The sequence below is a fragment of the Schistocerca nitens genome, unplaced genomic scaffold (assembly GCF_023898315.1).
Source record: "Schistocerca nitens isolate TAMUIC-IGC-003100 unplaced genomic scaffold, iqSchNite1.1 HiC_scaffold_528, whole genome shotgun sequence".
Lineage (NCBI taxonomy): Eukaryota > Metazoa > Arthropoda > Insecta > Orthoptera > Acrididae > Schistocerca > Schistocerca nitens.
The window spans coordinates 3,931,112-3,946,684 of NW_026046061.1; positions in this window are offsets into that span (position 1 = coordinate 3,931,112).

Consider the following 15,573-nt stretch of genomic DNA (forward strand, 5'->3'; position numbering starts at 1 on the left):
ATACAGTAAACCTTCACTGGTGCATCGGAATCTAATACTGGTCTCCCAGAGCCGCTCAAAGCACAAACTCTTAGAAGATTCACTCTTCTTGTACTTAAGTCGGCATTGTGCCTTTTATATTCAATTCCGATGCGATTTCTGTCTTTCATCGTCAATGTGAAGGTCCAAGGGATACAGTAAACCTTCACTGGTGCATCGGAATCTAATACTGGTCTCCCAGAGCCGCTCAAAGCACAAACTCTTAGAAGATTCACTCTTCTTGTACATAAGTCGGCATTGTGCGTTTTATATTCAATTCCGATGCGATTTCTGTGTTTCATCGTCAATGTAAAGGTCCAAGGGATACAGTAAACCTGCACTGGTGCATCTGAAACCAATACTGGTCTCCCAGGAGCCGCTCAAACCACAAACTCTTAGAAGATTCACTCTTCTTGTACTTAAGTCGGCATTGTGCCTTTTATATTCAATTCCGATGCGATTTCTGTGTTTCATCGTCAATGTGAAGGTCCATGGGATACAGTAAACCTGCACTGGTGCATGTGAATCCAATACTGGTCTCCCAGGAGCCGCTCAAACCACAAACTCTTAGGATTCACTCTTCTTGTACTTAAGTCGGCATTGTACCTTTTGTATTCAATTCCGATGCGATTTCTGTGTTTCATCGTCAATGTGAAGGTCAAAGGGATACAGTAAACCTGCACTGGTGCATCGGAATCCAATACTTGTCTCCCAGGAGCCGCTCAAAGCACAAACTCTTAGAAGACTCACTCTTCTTGTACTTAAGTCGGCATTGTGCCTTTTATATTCAATTCCGATGCGATTTCTGTGTTTCATCGTCAATGTGAAGGTCCAAGGGATACAGTAAACCTCCACTGGTGCATCGGAATCCAATACTGGTCTCCCAGGAGCCGCTCAAACCACGAACTCTTAGAAGATTCACTCTTCTTGTACTTAAGTCGGCATTGTGCCTTTTATATTCAATTCCGATGCGATTTATGTGTTTCATCGTCAATGTGAAGGTCCAAGCGATACAGTAAACCTGCACTGGTGCATCGGAAATCAGTACTGGTCTCCCAGGAGCCGCTCAAAGCACAAACTCTTAGAAGATTCACTCTTCCTGTACTTAAGTCGGCATTGTGCCTTTTATATTCAATTCCGATGCGATTTCTGTGTTTCATCGACACTGTGAAGGTCCAAGGGATACAGTAAACCTGCACTGGTGCATCGGAATCCAATACTGGTCTCCCATGAGCCGCTCAAAGCACAAACTCTTAGAAGACTCACTCTTCTTGTACTAAAGTCGGCATTGTGCATTTTATATACAATTCCGACGCGATTTCTGTGTTTCATCGTCAATGTGAAGGTCCAAGGGATACAGTAAACCTACACTGGTGCATCGGAATCCAATACTGGTCTCCCAGGAGCCGCTCAAACCACAAGCTCTTAGAAGATTCAATCTTCTTGTACTTAAGTCGGCATTGTGCCTTTTATATTCAATTCCGATGCGATTTCTGTGTTTCATCGTCAATGTGAAGGTCCAAGGGATACAGTAAACTTGCACTGGTGCATCGGAATCCAATACTGGTCTCCCAGGAGCCGCTAAAAGCACAAACTCTTAGTGGATTCACTCTTGCTGTACTTAAGTCGGCATTGATCCTTTTATGTTAAATTCCGATGCGATTTCTGTGTTTCATCGTCAATGTGAAGGTCCAAGGGATACAGTAAACCTGCACTGGTGCATCGGAATCCAATACTTGTCTCCGACGAGCCGCTCAATCCACAAACTCTTAAAAGATTCACTGTTCTTGTACTTAAGTCGGCATTGTGCCTTTTGTATTCAATTCCGATGCGATTTCTGTGTTTCATCGTCAATGTGAAGGTCCAAGGGATACAGTAAACCTGCACTGGTGCATCGGAATCCAATACTGGTCTCCCAGGAGCCGCTCAAAGCACAAACTCTTAGAAGATTCACTCTTCTTGTACTTAAGTCAGCATTGTGCCTTTTATATTCAATTCCGATGCGATTTCTGTGTTTCATCGTCAATGTGAAGGTCCAAGGGATACAGTAAACCTGCACTGGTGCATCGGAATCCAATACTGGTCTCCGACGAGCCGCTCAATCCACAAACTCTTAGAAGATTCACTCTTCTTGTACTTAAGTCGGCATTGTGCCTTTTACATTCAATTCCGATGCGATATCTGTGTTTCATCGTCAATGTGAAGGTCCAAGGGATACAGCAAACCTGCACTGGTGCATCGGAATCTAATAGTGGTCTCCCAGGAGCCGCTCAAAGCACAAACTCTTAGAAGATTCACTCTTCTTGTACTTAATTCGGCATTGTGCCTTTTATATTCAATTCCGATGCGATATCTGTGTTTCATCGTCAATGTGAAGGTCCAAGGGATACAGTTAACCTGCACTGGTGCATCGGAATCCAATACTGGTCTCCCAGGAGCCGCTCAAAGAACAAACTGTTAGAAGACTCACTGTTCTTGTACTTAATTCGGCATTTAGCTTTTTATATTCAATTCCGATGCGATTTCTGTGTTTCATCGTCAATGTGAAGGTCCAAGGGATACAGTAAACCTGCACTGGTGCATCGGAATCCAATACTGGTCTCGCAGGAGCCGCTCAAAGCACAAACTCTTAGAAGATTCACTCTTCTTGTACTTAAGTCGGCATTGTGCCTTTTGTATTCAATTCCGATGCGATTTCTGTGTTTCATCGTCAATGTGAATGTCCAAGGGATACAGGAAACCTGCACTGTTGCATCGGAATCCAATACTAGTCTCCTAGGAGCCGTTCAAACCACAAACTCTTAGCAGATCCACTCTTCTTGTACTTAAGTCGGCATTGTGCCTTTTATATTCAATTCCGGTGCGATTTCTGTGTTTCATCGTCAAAGCGAAGGTCAAAGGGATACAGTAAACCTGCACTGGTGCATCGGAATCCAATACTGGTCTCCCAGGAGCCGCTCAAACCACAAACTCTTAGTAGATTCACTCTTCTTGTACTTAAGTCGGCATCGTGCCTTTTATATTCAATTCCGATGCGATTTCTGTGTTTCATCGTCAATGTGAAGGTCCAAGGGATACAGTAAACCTTCATTGGTGCATCGGAATCTAATACTGGTCTCCCAGAGCCGCTCAAAGCACAAACTCTTAGAAGATTCACTCTTCTTGTACTTAAGTCGGCATTGTGCATTTTATATTCAATTCCGATGCGATTTCTGTCTTTCATCGTCAATGTGAAGGTCCAAGGGATACAGTAAACCTTCACTGGTGCATCGGAATCTAATACTGGTCTCCCAGAGCCGCTCAAAGCACAAACTCTTAGAAGATTCACTCTTCTTGTACATAAGTCGGCATAGTGCGTTTTATATTCAATTCCGATGCGATTTCTGTGTTTCATCGTCAATGTAAAGGTCCAAGGGATACAGTAAACCTGCACTGGTGCATCTGAAACCAATACTGGTCTCCCAGGAGCCGCTCAAACCACAAACTCTTAGAAGATTCACTCTTCTTGTACTTAAGTCGGCATTGTGCCTTTTATATTCAATTCCGATGCGATTTCTGTGTTTCATCGTCAATGTGAAGGTCCAAGGGATACAGTAAACCTGCACTGGTGCATGTGAATCCAATACTGGTCTCCCAGGAGCCGCTCAAACCACAAACTCTTAGGATTCACTCTTCTTGTACTTAAGTCGGCATTGTACCTTTTGTATTCAATTCCGATGCGATTTCTGTGTTTCATCGTCAATGTGAAGGTCAAAGGGATACAGTAAACCTGCACTGGTGCATCGGAATCCAATACTTGTCTCCCAGGAGCCGCTCAAAGCACAAACTCTTAGAAGACTCACTCTTCTTGTACTTAAGTCGGCATTGTGCCCTTTATATTCAATTCCGATGCGATTTCTGTGTATCATCGTCAATGTGAAGGTCCAAGGGATACAGTAAGCCTCCACTGGTGCATCGGAATCCAATACTGGTCTCCCAGGAGCCGCTCAAACCACAAACACTTAGAAGATTCACTCTTCTTGTACTTAAGTCGGCATTGTGCCTTTTATATTCAATTCCGATGCGATTTATGTGTTTCATCGTCAATGTGAAGGTCCAAGCGATACAGTAAACCTGCACTGGTGCATCGGAAATCAGTACTGGTCTCCCAGGAGCCGCTCAAAGCACAAACTCTTAGAAGATTCACTCTTCCTGTACTTAAGTCGGCATTGTGCCTTTTATATTCAATTCCGATGCGATTTCTGTGTTTCATCGACACTGTGAAGGTCCAAGGGATACAGTAAACTTGCACTGGTGCATCGGAATCCAATACTGGTCTCCCATGAGCCGCTCAAAGCACAAGCTCTTAGAAGACTCACTCTTCTTGTACTAAAGTCGGCATTGTGCATTTTATATACAATTCCGACGCGATTTCTGTGTTTCATCGTCAATGTGAAGGTCCAAGGGATACAGTAAACCTACACTGGTGCATCGGAATCCAATACTGGTCTCCCAGGAGCCGCTCAGACCACAAGCTCTTAGAAGATTCAATCTTCTTGTACTTAAGTCGGCATTGTGCCTTTTATATTCAATTTCGATGCGATTTCTGTGTTTCATCGTCAATGTGAAGGTCCAAGGGATACAGTAAACTTGCACTGGTGCATCGGAATCCAATACTGGTCTCCCAGGAGCCGCTCAAAGCACAAACTCTTAGACGATTCAATCTTGCTGTACTTAAGTCGGCATTGATCCTTTTATGTTAAATTCCGATGCGATTTCTGTGTTTCATCGTCAATGTGAAGGTCCAAGGGATACAGTAAACCTGCACTGGTGCATCGGAATCCAATACTGGTCTCCGACGAGCCGCTCAATCCACAAACTCTTAAAAGATTCACTGTTCTTGTACTTAAGTCGGCATTGTGCCTTTTGTATTCAATTCCGATGCGATTTCTGTGTTTCATCGTCAATGTGAAGGTCCAAGGGATACAGTAAACCTGCACTGGTGCATCGGAATCCAATACTGGCCTCCCAGGAGCCGCTCAAAGCACAAACTCTTAGAAGATTCACTCTTCTTGTACTTAAGTCGGCATTGTGCCTTTTATATTCAATTCCGATGCGATTTCTGTGTTTCATCGTCAATGTGAAGGTCCAAGGGATACAGTAAACCTGCACTGGTGCATCGGAATCCAACACTGGTCTCCCAGGAGCCGCTCAAAACACAAACTCTTAGAAGATTCACTCTTCTTGTACTTAAGTCGGCATTGTGCATTTTATATTCAATTCCGACGCGATTTCTGTGTTTCATCGTCAAGGTGAAGGTCCAAGGGATACAGTAAACCTGCACTGGTGCATCGGAATCCAATACTGGTCTCCCAGGAGCCGCTCAAAGCACAAACTCTTAGAGGATTCACTCTTGTTGTACTTAAGTCGGCATTGTGCCTTTTATGTTAAATTCCGATGCGATAACTGTGTTTCATCGTCAATGTGAAGGTCCAAGGGATACAGTAAACCTGCACTGGTGCATCGGAATCCAATACTGGTCTCCGACGAGCCGCTCAATCCACAAACTCTTAGAAGATTCACTCTTCTTGTACTTAAGTCGGCATTGTGCTTTTTGTATTCGATTCCGATGCGATTTCTGTGTTTCATCGTCAATGTGAAGGTCCAAGGGATACAGGAAACCTGCACTGTTGCATCGGAATCCAATACTGGTCTCCTAGGAGCCGCTCAAACCACAAACTCTTAGCAGATCCACTCTTATTGTACTTAAGTCGGCATTGTGCCCTTTATATTCAATTCCGATGCGATTTCTGTGTTTCATCGTCAAAGCGAAGGTCAAAGGGATACAGTAAACCTGCACTGGTGCATCGGAATCCAATACTGGTCTCCCAGGAGCCGCTCAAACCACAGACTCTTAAGAGATTCACTCTTCTTGTACTTAAGTCGGCATCGTGCCTTTTATATTCAATTCCGATGCGAATTATGTGTTTCATCGTCAATGTGAAGGTCCAAGGGATACAGTAAACCTTCACTGGTGCATCGGAATCTAATACTGGTCTCCCAGAGCCGCTCAAAGCACAAACTCTTAGAAGATTCACTCTTCTTGTACTTAAGTCGGCATTGTGCCTTTTATATTCAATTCCGATGCGATTTCTGTCTTTCATCGTCAATGTGAAGGTCCAAGGGATACAGTAAACCTTCACTGGTGCATCGGAATCTAATACTGGTCTCCCAGAGCTGCTCAAAGCACAAACTCTTAGAAGATTCACTCTTCTTGTACATAAGTCGGCATAGTGCGTTTTATATTCAATTCAGATGCGATTTCTGTGTTTCATCGTCAATGTAAAGGTCCAAGGGATACAGTAAACCTGCACTGGTGCATCTGAAACCAATACTGGTCTCCCAGGAGCCGCTCAAACCACAAACCCTTAGAAGATTCACTCTTCTTGTACTTAAGTCGGCATTGTGCCTTTTATATTCAATTCCGATGCGATTTCTGTGTTTCATCGTCAATGTGAAGGTCCAAGGGATACAGTAAACCTGCACTGGTGCATGTGAATCCAATACCGGTCTCCCAGGAGCCGCTCAAACCACAAACTCTTAGGATTCACTCTTCTTGTACTTAAGTCGGCATTGTGCCTTTTGTATTCAATTCCGATGCGATTTCTGTGTTTCATCGTCAATGTGAAGGTCAAAGGGATACAGTAAACCTGCACTGGTGCATCGGACTCCAATACTTGTCTCCCAGGGGCCGCTCAAAGCACAAACTCTTAGAAGACTCACTCTTCTTGTACTTAAGTCGGCATTGTGCCTTTTATATTCAATTCCGATGCGATTTCTGTGTTTCATCGTCAATGTGAAGGTCCAAGGGATACAGTAAGCCTCCACTGGTGCATCGGAATCCAATACTGGTCTCCCAGGAGCCGCTCAAACCACAAACTCTTAGAAGATTCACTCATCTTGTACTTAAGTCGGCATTGTGCCTTTTATATTCAATTCCGATGCGATTTATGTGTTTCGTCGTCAATGTGAAGGTCCAAGCGATACAGTAAACCTGCACTGGTGCATCGGAAATCAGTACTGGTCTCCCAGGAGCCGCTCAAAGCACAAACTCTTAGAAGATTCACTCTTCCTGTACTTAATTCGGCATTGTGCCTTTTATATTCAATTCCGATGCGATTTCTGTGTTTCATCGACACTGTGAAGGTCCAAGGGATACAGTAAACCTGCACTGGTGCATCGGAATCCAATACTGGTCTCCGACGAGCCGCTCAATCCACAAACTCTTAAAAGATTCACTGTTCTTGTACTTAAGTCGGCATTGTGCCTTTTGTATTCAATTCCGATGCGATTTCTGTGTTTCATCGTCAATGTGAAGGTCCAAGGGATACAGTAAACCTGCACTGGTGCATCGGAATCCAATACTGGTCTCCCAGGAGCCGCTCAAAGCACAAACTCTTAGAAGATTCACTCTTCTTGTACTTAAGTCGGCATTGTGCCTTTTATATTCAATTCCGATGCGATTTCTGTGTTTCATCGTCAATGTGAAGGTCCAAGGGATACAGTAAACCTGCACTGGTGCATCGTAATCCAACACTGGTCTCCCAGGAGCCGCTCAAACCACAAACTCTTAGAAGATTCACTCTTCTTGTGCTTAAGTCGGCATTGTGCATTTTATATTCAATTCCGATGCGATTTCTGTGTTTCATCGTCAAGGTGAAGGTCCAAGGGATACAGTTAACCTGCACTGGTGCATCGGAATCCAATACTGGTCTCCCAGGAGCCGCTCAAAGCACAAACTCTTAGAGGATTCACTCTTGTTGTACTTAAGTCGGCATTGTGCCTTTTATGTTAAATTCCGATGCGATTTCTGTGTTTCATCGTCAATGTGAAGGTCCAAGGGATACAGTAAACCTGCACTGGTGCATCGGAATCCAATACTGGTCTCCGAAGAGCCGCTCAATCCACAAACTCTTAGAAGATTCACTCATCTTGTACTTAAGTCGGCATTGTGCTTTTTTTATTCGATTCCGATGCGATTTCTGTGTTTCATCGTCAATGTGAAGGTCCAAGGGATACAGTAAACCTGCACTGTTGCATCTGAATCCAATACTGGTCTCCCAGGAGCCGCTCAAACCACAAACTCTTAGAAGATTCACTCTTCATGTACTTAAGTCGGCATTGTGACTTTTATATTCAATTCCGATGCGATTTGTGTGTTTCATCGTCAAAGTGAAGGTCAAAGGGATACACTAAACCTGCACTGGTGAATCGGAATCCAATACTGGTCTCCCAGGAGCCGCTCAAACCACAAACTCTTAGAAGTTTCACTGTTCTTGTACTTAAGTCGGCATCGTGCCTTTTATATTCAATTCCGATGCGATTTCTGTGTTTCATCGTCAAAGTGAAGGTCAAAGGGATACAGTAAACCAGCACTGGTGCATCGGAATCCAATTCTGGTCTCCCAGGAGCCGTTCAAACCACAAACTCTTAGAAGATTCACTCTTCTTGTGCTTAAGTCGGCATTGTGCATTTTATATTCAATTCCGATGCGATTTCTGTGTTTCATCGTCAAGGTGAAGGTCCAAGGGATACAGTTAACCTGCACTGGTGCATCGGAATCCAATACAGGTCTCCCAGGAGCCGCTCAAAGCACAAACTCTTAGAGGATTCACTCTTGTTGTACTTAAGTCGGCATTGTGCCTTTTATGTTAAATTCCGATGCGATTTCTGTGTTTCATCGTCAATGTGAAGGTCCAAGGGATACAGTAAACCTGCACTGGTACATCGGAATCCAATACTGGTCTCCCAGGAGCCGCTCAAAGCACAAACTCTTAGAAGATTCACTCTTCTTGTACTTAAGTCGGCATTGTGCCTTTTATATTCAATTCCGATGCGATTTCTGTGTTTCATCGTCAATGTGAAGGTCCAAGGGATACAGTAAACCTGCACTGGTGCATCGGAATCCAACACTGGTCTCCCAGGAGCCGCTCAAACCACAAACTCTTAGAAGATTCACTCTTCTTGTGCTTAAGTCGGCATTGTGCATTTTATATTCAATTCCGATGCGATTTCTGTGTTTCATCGTCAAGGTGAAGGTCCAAGGGATACAGTTAACCTGCACTGGTGCATCGGAATCCAATACTGGTCTCCCAGGAGCCGCTCAAAGCACAAACTCTTAGAGGATTCACTCTTGTTGTACTTAAGTCGGCATTGTGCCTTTTATGTTAAATTCCGATGCGATTTCTGTGTTTCATCGTCAATGTGAAGGTCCAAGGGATACAGTAAACCTGCACTGGTGCATCGGAATCCAATACTGGTCTCCGACGAGCCGCTCAATCCACAAACTCTTAGAAGATTCACTCATCTTGTACTTAAGTCGGGATTGTGCTTTTTGTATTCGATTCCGATGCGATTTCTGTGTTTCATCGTCAATGTGAAGGTCCAAGGGATACAGTAAACCTGCACTGTTGCATCTGAATCCAATACTGGTCTCCCAGGAGCCGCTCAAACCACAAACTCTTAGAAGATTCACTCTTCATGTACTTAAGTCGTCGGCATTGTGACTTTTATATTCAATTCCGATGCGATTTGTGTGTTTCATCGTCAAAGTGAAGGTCAAAGGGATACACTAAACCTGCACTGGTGAATCGGAATCCAATACTGGTCTCCCAGGAGCCGCTCAAACCACAAACTCTTAGAAGTTTCACTGTTCTTGTACTTAAGTCGGCATCGTGCCTTTTATATTCAATTCCGATGCGATTTCTGTGTTTCATCGTCAAAGTGAAGGTCAAAGGGATACAGTAAACCAGCACTGGTGCATCGGAATCCAATTCTGGTCTCCCAGTAGCCGTTCAAACCACAAGCTCTTAGAAGTTTCACTGTTCTTGTACTTAAGTCGGCATTGTGCCTTTTATATTCAATTCCGACGCGATTTCTGTGTTTCATCGTCAATGTGAAGGTCCAAGGGATACAGTAAACCTGCACTGGTGCATCGGAATCCAATACTGGTCTCCCAGGAGCCGATCAAACCACAAAATCTTAGGGGATCCACTCTTCTTGTATTTAAGTCGGCATTGTGCCTTTTAAATTCAATTCAGATGTGATTTCTGTGTTTCATCGTCAATGTGAAGGTCCAAGGGATACAGTAAACCTGCACTGGTGCATCGGAATCTAATACTGGTCTCCCAGGAGCCGCTCAAAGCACAAACTGTTAGAAGACTCACTCTTCTTGTACTTAAGTCGGCATTGTGCCTTTTATATTCAATTCCGATGCGATATCTGTGTTTCATCGTCAATGTGAAGGTCCAAGGGATACAATAAACCATTACTGGTGCATCGGAATCCAATACTGGTCTCCCAGGAGCCACTCAAACCACAAACTCTTAGAAGATTCACTCTTCTTGTACTTAAGTCGGCATTGTGCCTTTTATATTCAATTCAGATGTGATTTCTGTGTTTCATCGTCAATGTGAAGGTCCAAGGGATACAGTAAACCTGCACTGGTGCATCGGAATCTAATACTGGTCTCCCAGGAGCCGCTCAATTAACAAACTCTTAGAAGACTCACTCTTCTTGTACTTAAGTCGGCATTGTTCCTTTTATATTCAATTCAGATGTGATATCTGTCTTTCATCGTCAATGTGTAGGTCCAAGGGTTACAGCAAACCTGCACTGGTGCATCGGAATCCAATACTGGTCTCCCAGGAGCTACTCAAGGCACAAACTCTTAGAAGATTCACTCTTCTTGTACTTATGTCGGCATTGTGCTTTTATGTCAAATTCCGATGCGATATCTGTGTTTCATCGTCAATGGTTAGGTCCAAGGGATACAGTAAACCTACACTGGTGCATCGGAATCCAATACTGGTCTCCCAGGAACCGCTCAAAGCACAAACTCTTAGAAGATTCACTCTTCTTGTACTTAAGTCGGCATTGTGCCTTTTATATTCATTCCGATGCGATTTCTGGGCTTCATCGTCAATGTGAAGGTCCAAGGGATACAGTAAACCTGCACTGGTGCATCGGAATCTAATACTGGTCCCCAGGAGCCGCTCAAAGCACAAATTCTTAGAAGATTCACTCTTCTTGTACTTAAGTCGGCATTGTGCCTTTTATATTCAATTCCGATCCCATTTCTGTGTTTCATGGTCAATGTGAAGGTCCAAGGGATACAGTAAACCATTACTGGTGCATCGGAATCGAATACTGGTCTCCCAGGAGCCACTCAAACCACGAACTGTTAGAAGACTCACTCTTCTTGTATTTAATTCGGCATTGTGCCTTTTATATTCAATTCCGATGCGATTTCTGTGTTTCATCGTCAATGTGAAGGTCCAAGGGATACAGTAAACCTGCACTGGTGCATCGGAATCCAATACTGGTCTCCGACGAGCCGCTCAATCCACAAACTCTTAGAAGATTCACACTTCTTGTACTTAAGTCGGCATTGTGCTTTTTGTATTCGATTCCGATGCGATTTCTGTGTTTCATCGTCAATGTGAAGGTCCAAGGGATACAGTAAACCTGCACTGTTGCATCTGAATCCAATACTGGTCTCCCAGGAGCCGCTCAAACCACAAACTCTTAGAAGATTCACTCTTCATGTACTTAAGTCGGCATTGTGCCTTTTATATTCATTCCGATGCCATTTCTGGGCTTCATCGTCAATGTGAAGGTCCAAGGGATACAGAAAACCTGCACTGGTGCATCGGAATCTAATACTGGTCCCCAGGAGCCGCTCAAAGCACAGATTCTTAGAAGATTCACTCTTCTTGTACTTAAGTCGGCATTGTGCCTTTTATATTCAATTCCGATCCGATTTCTGTGTTTCATCGTCAATGTGAAGGTCCAAGGGATACAGTAAACCTGCACTGGTGCATCGGAATCTAATACTGGTCTCCCAGGAGACGCTTAAAGCACAAACTGTTAGAAGACTCACTCTTCTTGTACTTAAGTCGGCATTGTGCCTTTTATATTCAATTCCGATGCGATATCTGTGTTTCATCGTCAATGTGAAGGTCCAAGGGATACATTAAACCATTACTGGTGCATCGGAATCCAATACTGGTCTCCCAGGAGCCACTCAAACCACAAACTCTTAGAAGATTCACTCTTCTTGTACTTAAGTCGGCATTGTGCCTTTTATATTCAATTCAGATGTGATTTCTGTGTTTCATCGTCAATGTGAAGGTCCAAGGGATACAGTAAACCTGCACTGGTGCATCGGAATCTAATACTGGTCTCCCAGGAGCCGCTCAAAGAACAAACTCTTAGAAGACTCACTCTTCTTGTACTTAAGTCGGCATTGTTCCTTTTATATTCAATTCAGATGTGATTTCTGTCTTTCATCGTCAATGTGTAGGTCCAAGGGTTACAGCAAACCTGCACTGGTGCATCGGAATCCAATACTGGTCTCCCAGGAGCTGCTCAAGGCACAATCTCTTAGAAGATTCACTCTTCTTGTACTTAAGTCGGCATTGTGCTTTTATGTCAAATTCTGATGCGATATCTGTGTTTCATCGTCAATGGTTAGGTCCAAGGGATACAGTAAACCTACACTGGTGCATCGGAATCCAATACTGGTCTCCCAGGAACCGCTCAAAGCACAAACTCTTAGAAGATTCACTCTTCTTGTACTTAAGTCGGCATTGTGCCTTTTATATTCATTCCGATGCGATTTCTGGGCTTCATCGTCAATGTGAAGGTCCAAGGGATACAGTAAACCTGCACTGGTGCATCGGAATCTAATACTGGTCCCCAGGAGCCGCTCAAAGCACAAATTCTTAGAAGATTCACTCTTCTTGTACTTAAGTCGGCATTGTGCCTTTTATATTCAATTCCGATCCCATTTCTGTGTTTCATCGTCAATGTGAAGGTCCAAGGGATACAGTAAACCATTACTGGTGCATCGGAATCGAATACTGGTCTCCCAGGAGCCACTCAAAACACTTACTGTTAGAAGACTCACTCTTCTTGTATTTAATTCGGCATTGTGCCTTTTATATTCAATTCCGATGCGATTTCTGTGTTTCATCGTCAATGTGAAGGTCCAAGGGATACAGTAAACCTGCACTGGTGCATCGGAATCCAATACTGGTCTCCCAGGAGCCACTCAAACCACAAACTGTTAGAAGACTCACTCTTCTTCTTTTAATTCGGCATTGTGCCTTTTATATTCAATTCCGATGCGATTTCTGTGTTTCATCGTCAATGTGAAGGTCGAAGGGATACAGTAAACCTTAACTGGTGCATCGGAATCCAATACTGGTCTCCCAGGAGCCGCTCAAAGCACAAACTCTTAGAAGATTCACTCTTCTTGTACTTAAGTCGGCATTGTGCCTTTTATATTCATTCCGATGCGATTTCTGGGCTTCATCGTCAATGTGAAGGTCCAAGGGATACAGTAAACCTGCACTGGTGCATCGGAATCTAATACTGGTCCCCAGGAGCCGTTCAAAGCACAAATTCTTAGAAGATTCACTCTTCTTGTACTTAAGTCGGATTGTACCTTTTATATACAATCCCGATGCGATTTCTGTGTTTCATCGACAATGTGAAGGTCCAAGGGATACAGTAAAAGTGCACTGGTGCAGCGGAATCTAATACTGGTCTCCAAGGAGCCGCTCAAAGCACAAAGTCTAAGAAGATTCACTCTTCTTGTACTTAAGTCGGCATTGTGCGTTTTATATTCAATTCCGATGCGATTTCTGTGTTTCATCGTCAATGTGAAGGTCCAAGGGATACAGTAAACCTGCACTGGTGCATCGGAATCCAATACTGGTCTCCCAGGAGCCGCTCAAACCACAAACACTTAGAAGATTCACTCTTCTTGTATATAAGTCGGCATTGTGCCTTTTATATTCAACTCCGACGCGATTTCTGTGTTTCATCGTCAATGTGAAGGTCCAAGGGATACAGTAAACCTGCACTGGTGGGCGCATCGGAATCCAATACTGGTCTCCCAGGAGCCGCCCAAAGCACAAACTCTTAGAAGATTCACTCTTCTTGTACTTAAGTCGAAATCGTGCCTTTTATATTCAATTCCGATGCGATTTCTGCGTTTCATCGTCAGTGTGTTGGTCCAAGGGATACAGTAAACCTGCACTGGTGCATCGGAATCCAATACTGGTCTCCCAGGAGCCGCTCAAAGCACAAACTCTTAGAAGACTTACTCTTCTTGATTTAAGTCGGCATAGTGCCTTTTATATTCAATTCCGATGCGATTTCTGTCTTTCATCGTCAATGTGAAGGTCCAAGGGATACAGTAAACCTGCACTGGTGCATCGGAATCCAATATTGGTCTCCCGGGAGCCGCTCAAATCACAAACTCTTAGAAGACTCACTCATCTTGTACTTAAGTCGGCATTGTGCCTTTTATTTTCAATTCCGATGCGATTTCTGTGTTTCATCGTCAATGTGAAGGTCCAAGGGATACAGTAAACCTGCACTGGTGCATCGGAATCCAATACTGGTCTCCCAGGAGCCGCTCAAAACACAAACTCTTAGAAGATTCACTCTTCTTGTACTTAAGTTGGCATTGTGCTTTTTATATTCAATTCCGATGCGATTTCTGTGTTTCATCGTCAATGTGAAGGTCCAAGGGATACAGTAAACCTGCACTGGTGCATCGGAATCCAATATGGTCTCCCAGCAGCCGCTCAAAACACAAACTCTTAGAAGACTTACTCTTTTTGATTTAAGTCGGCATAGTGCCCTTTATATTCAATTCCGATGCGATTTCTATGTTTCATCGTCAATGTGAAGGTCCAAGGGATACAGTAAACCTTCACTGGTGCATCGGAATCCAATACTGGTCTCCCAGGAGCCGCTCAAACCACAAACTCTTAGAAGATTCACTCTTCCTGTACGTAAGTCGGCATTGTTTCTTTTATATTCAATTCCGATTCGATTTCTGTATTTCATCGTTATTGGGAAGGTCCAAGGGATTCAGTAAACCTGCACTGGTGCATCGGAATCTAATACTGGTCTCCCAGGAGCCGCTCAAATCACAAACTATTAGAAGACTCACTCTTCTTGTACTTACGACAGCATTGTGCGTTTCATATTAAATTCCGATGCGATTTCTGTGTTTCATCTTCAATGTGAAGGTCCAAGGGATGCAGTAGACCTGCCCTGGTGCATGGGAATCCAATACTGGTCTCCCAGGAGCCGCTTAAACCACAGACTCTTAGAAGAATCACTCTTCTTGTACATAAGTCGGCATTGTGCCTTTTATATTCAATTCCGATGCGATTTATGTGTTTCATGTCAATGTGAAGGTCCAAGAGATATAGTAAACCTGCACTGGTGCATCGGAATCCAATACTGGTCTCCCAGGAGCCGCTCAAAGCACAAACTCATACAAGATTCACTCTTCTTGTACATAAGTCTGCATTGTGCCTTTTATATTCAATTCCGATGCGATTTCTGTGTTTCATCGTCAATGTGAAGGTCCAAGGGATACAGTAAACCTGCACTGGTGCATCGGAATCTAATACTGGTCTCCCAGGAGCCGCTCAAAGCACAAACTCTTAGAAGACTCACTCATCTTCTACTTAAGTCGGCATTGTGCCT